We start from the raw sequence: 5,845 nt of genomic DNA on the forward strand, positions 1-5,845 counted from the left end.
TTTTATTCAAAAATAAAAACATCATCGTTTTCTCAAAATCACATAAAGCCATATTATAACATCGACTGAGATAAAGAATAAAATGAAATATTAAAATCACGATGTATCTCGCTGCATTGCGCGAGTATGCTTCTAGTATTATTTAAATAGACAATATACTATAAATAAGTTTATATATTATTCAAATTACTGTACAACACTTATATAATATATAGAGAAAGACGGATTTACACGACAACAAAAGCTCAAATAAGACAATAAAAAAAGAATGTGAATGAGTTTTAGTGTTATGATAACCAATCATTTTCCTAAAATTTAATAGTAGACCATAACAAAAACAATGTGAGGTCAAAAACTAAGTTGGTACCAAAACGTCACTAAAAATGTCACATGGATTATCTGGAAACTCAAAATGTCATGGGCAAATTTTTATATATGTATGTACCAACCGAATTCTTTTTGGTACCAAGTACAATTGGTTGAGACATGAAATAAGATTTTACATACCAATTATAACTTGTTGGTATACAATACTGGATAATTTTTTTTGATAACCTACCAAACACACTCCTAATGTGTATCATTTGGATCTCTGAATTTTTATAATATTATATTTTGTCCCCCAAGACTACAACGGTCGTGTTCCGCACCTGTGTAAAATCACATGTAATTCACACGACTTTAGCTGTGACCTGAAATCATGGGCCATATCGCCTGCACACCTTTGTGTTGACTATTAGTACGTGATTTAACATTTTCATATTTCCTTATTCGGCTATTGTTCTCCTTTAAAACTTTCCTTTCTATATATAACTTTTATAAATATATAATGAAAATTATGTAGAAAAGTTTATGAATATTATACTAAAACAATGTATGGATGTTCATAAATGAAGTTATTCAAATATTTAGTTGTTTTTTCTCTCTTTTTATATGACAAAAAAACATTAAAATTCATTTGAGAGGCAATTAAGATTTATATGGACAACTATTCAGTCTAAAATAAACATATTTGGAATTTATTAAAATTGTACGCATAACATTTGCATTTCTTTTTTGCAACTTGGTAAGCCATTAGAATAAAAATGACCTTTAAAGTTTAGAGTTTAGACTAAACCGATATTCGATAATTGAAGAGTTTATTTAAATTTAACTTTGGAGAAGGTTTTAAAAACTAAGAAGTTGATGTTTCGTTACTTTTTATTTTCCAAAACCTTCTCTAAATGTATTTTGGGCAAATTGCATTAAAAAATAATATAACTTGATTTGAGTAACATACTCTCAAAACCTTTATTTTGATACATCAATTGTAAAATATCAAACTTTTAAGTATCCGATTTACTTATATATCAGGTAACCGGTCAACTTAAATGACATGTAATATTTTGATGATGACATGATGGAAACTAAACAATTTATTTCTAAAACCTTTTCTCTCAAAAATTCCAACACGGTGGGACATATGTGTAAGAGTGCTGAAGTCATGAATAATGAAAGCTCCAAAAAATGGTTGTCACAATTCAATGTTGGTGATTTTAGTGTCACCAGACCATTTAAGTGTAATTGGAAGTAACATCGAGTTCTAAGGGGGGTTTTATATTGTGTTCTAGTACAAGTCAGGAGGTGCAGAGTGCACACTTGTTATAAGACGAGTATGACTTTGTTGGGAGTTAAGGGGCAGCACCCCTTACATTGTGGTGGAAAATTAATCATAAGGTCTAAAGGGGCTCTGGTCGGCCTTGCCTCTTGGTGTTTAAGGACGGCCTTGAGTCCAGTTATTAAGGACCAAAGGCTCTAGTTGGTAAGACCAGAGGCGCTGGTTCCTTGCCTATGGTTGTTAAGATCTAGAGGGGATTTGATCTTCCTTACCTCTGGTTGTTAAGGACTAGAGGCTCTGGTACTGGTTCTGGTTCCTTGTCTCTGGTTGGTAAGGACCAGAAACTTTGGTTGGTAAGACTAGAAACCCTGGTCCCTTGATTATAATTGCTAAAGACTTGCCTCTGGTCGATAAGACCAGAGGAGCTCTGGTTCCTTGCTTATGATTGATAGACTTGCCTCTGGTTAGTGAGACCAGAGGGGTTCTGGTTGACCTTGCTTCTGGTAGTTAAGACCAGAAGCTCTGGTTGGTAAGACCAGAGGGGCTTTGGTTGGCCTTGTTTCTGGTAGTTAAGATCAGAGGGGCTCTGGTTGGTCTTGCCTCTGGCTTCATGTCTGGAACGGCTAGAGCAGTTTTCTAACTGTCCACTACTTTTAATGTGCAGTTTTATAACTGTCCACTACTCCTAAAATTAAGCCATGATTACCATTTCGGTTAATTTTGATGAGCATAAATAACCCTTTTTGCTTATGTGCTGAGTACCTCAATGCCTGAAGTAATAGAGAACGAGACTTTGGATCATACTAGGAGGAGAAGCAAGTGGGAGAACGATGACTACATTTGCAGGGGGTCTTATTTTGAACGGTATGCATGATGCCTTATTTGATATCTACCAGAATGTTGATAGTGCTAGTGAGTTGTGGAATTCACTTGAGCTAAGTATATCGTGGAAGATGCTTCGAATAAGAAGTTCTTGGTAAGCGATTTCAATAACTACAAGATGGTGGATTCCAGACCTGTTATGGAGCAATATAATGAATTGCAATGTATTCTTGGTCACAATAAAATTAGGTTTATACGATGCCACCAATTTTTAAATGTCCTAATACATTGCTTTATAAGACTTAAATTTTAGGACCAAAATATAAAACGTCTCATCTAAAGGCGTTGTAATAAGTTTAATAAGACACTTTTAGGCCTCTTAACAACTTTTTAGGACACTTTCAATACGAAACGTCTAATTAGCAATTTTATAGGACACTTTTGTAAAAAATATCTTATAAACTCGTATTTTTATAGAATACTTTTTTTCTAGGACACTTTTTCAAATAGTGTCCCATGAAATTGTTAATGGATGTTTTGTACTAAAAGTGTGCTAAAAACTTGTTAAGACATCCAAAAGTGTCCTACAAACTTATTATAACGTTTTTAGATAAGACAATTTGTTTTTTAATCCTATAAATTAAGTCCTATAAAGAGGTATATTAGGACACCTACAATTTTTGGCGTCCTATAAACCCGATTTTGTTGTTGCGAGTGGAGTCGGGTGTAACATTGATTGAGCATTGACGAAGTATCATAACATTTTGGTTTATAATTGACAGCGCTGTTATGCTATTTCCCTATAATTGATACAACATTTTTGTAAAAATATTTAACTATTTACAAATTTTGTTTATTAACTTATGTTTACAAATGATTACAATATTTTATTATTTTGGTCTTGTTTAGTTAGTAAATTTTTTAACAAATAATAGGTCTAAAAATGTTTAAAATAAAAATAAAAATAAAATGACAGATTTCACAAAAAATTATAGGAAAAAAATGTATTTTTCTTAATTAAAAAATACATATTTCAAAAAAAAAATAGAAAACATGATATGGATTTTTTTTTTCATATTTCACAAAAAAATAAAAAAAATGACATGAGTATTTTAATTTAAAAAATACAGGTTTTAAAAAACACCACGTGGATTTTTCCTTAATTGAAAAATATAAGGTGGATTTTTTCCTTAGTTGGTATTTATAAAATAAAAAAAACAATGCCACATCAATAAAAACCTAATTTTAGTCGGCATTTGTAAGTCATTAAATTAACCAGATATTTAAAAGTTTGATACTTTATAATTGAGATATTAAAATGAAGGTTCTGAAAGTATGTTATAAAAAATAAATATCAAATCAAAGTAACTTATTTTTTACATGATTTACCTTACACATATCAGGATAAGACAATGTCCCTCTCATAAATCAAATCCGTACAAATTCACCTACCAAAGTTGTTTTCAAAGTCCACTCTTTAAGAAAAAACTGGATGTATGCCTAATTTCAAAGGACTTCAAACACCGTACTCATTGTTGATGCGGAGTATACAAGAAAAATGGGCGATTTTTAATGCTCGAGTTGAGGGGTTAAACAAAATCTTTCCAACAATAATCATACGGATACCAAAGGGTCTTTGGCTTAGCGATATGCGAGTTTTTGGCCTTATAGGAGGTAAGTGGTTCAAAATCCACCAAAGGTGAGGATGGTGTGTGAGTTTATTTATTCTATTTGCTGTATATAAAAATTATGCACTTCAAAAAAATATATATACAAGTTCACATGTGAATCACATAGGTTCATATGTGAATCAGTTAATTTCACACGAGTTCATATGCGACTCATAAGAGTTCATATGTGAATCAGTTAAAATAGTTCATATGTAGATTGCACGAGTTCACATATGAATATGTTCATATATTAGCCTGTTTGTTGTCTATTTGCAAAAGTTACGAAACTATCGTTTCTATTTTTTGTATAGATGCAATTTTTGACCAGCCAAAGCCATAATGATTGATTAGCTCATAATGAAATTATAGAACGTTAATATAAGACAAGAAATAAAATTGAAACGTAACTTTCATTAAAATAGAACAAAAGTCTGCTGCCCACAAGGGTGAAATTTTGGGCAGCAAATTACAATTAAGAAGAAATTAAATTACATGCTAAAACTTAACTTAAGAGAAGAAGAAGAAGAAAGATTTCAGCTGATTTGTTCTTCCAATGGATGATCTTCAAAATAAGATCAAATGCTTCAATTTATAGGAGAAAGAGAGAGATAGACATCTCTTTTACCTAAAGAAATAAAACATTCTTTATCTAAAAGGCAAAGACTTTCTATCACTTCTTGTAACCTTTCCCTTAAAATAAGGAAAATGTAGAGATGACATTTTCTTTAAAATAAGGGGAAAAACACTTTAAGACATTTTTTTATACAATAAGGTCCATTCCTTTAAATAATGCGAGATTTTCGGATTTGACTGCAGAATTAATTTTCTTTAATACCCAGAAGAACCAGTATTTAAATTTATCCAAATCCGCTTTGAAGAAATTATCGAAGTGGGCAGAAAGTGAGCAGATAGTGAACATTTTTCCAGCAACAATGGTTTTTCAGAAAATAATTAAATTCTTGATCTTTCATCACCTCTTAAAACGTTTTAGACCAAAAATACAAGATATAGGCAAAGTTGGTACATAAAACACATAAAAATAAGAGTATTGAACAACAAATAACTCTCAAAATTGAGAGTTATCACATGCCTAATTTCAAAGGACTTAAAACACCATACTCATTGTTGATGCGGAGTATACAAGAAAAATGGGTGATTTTTAATGCTCGAGTTGAGGGGTTAAACAAAACCTTTCCAACAATAATTATACGGATACCAATGGGTCTTTGGTCTAGCGATATACGAGTCTTTGGTCTCTTAGGAGGTAAGTGGTTCAAACTCCACCAAAGGTGATGAGAGTGTGTGAGTTTATTTATTCTATTTGCTGTATATAAAAATTATACACTTTTAAAAAAATCACACGGATTCACATGTGAATTACATAGGTTCATATATGTGAATCACACGAGTTCATATGTGAATAAGTTAATTTCACACGAGTTCATATGTGAGTCACAAAGGTTCATATGCGAATCAATTAAAATAGTTCATATGTAAATTACACGAGTTCACATATGAATAGGTTCATATATTAACCCGTTTGTCGTCTATTTGTAAAAGTTACGAAACTATCGTTTCTATTTTTTGTATAGATGCAATTTTTGACCAGTCAAAACTATAATGAATGATTAGTCAAATCCGATCTTGACTGTATAAAGAACCATGATCATTTCTTTACTTTTCAAATATTTAACACTTTTCAAAATAACCTTTAGCTACACACACACACACACACACACACACACACACACACACA

Source organism: Cynara cardunculus, assembly GCF_001531365.2.
Source record: "Cynara cardunculus var. scolymus isolate 2C chromosome LG 15, CcrdV1, whole genome shotgun sequence".
Lineage (NCBI taxonomy): Eukaryota > Viridiplantae > Streptophyta > Magnoliopsida > Asterales > Asteraceae > Cynara > Cynara cardunculus.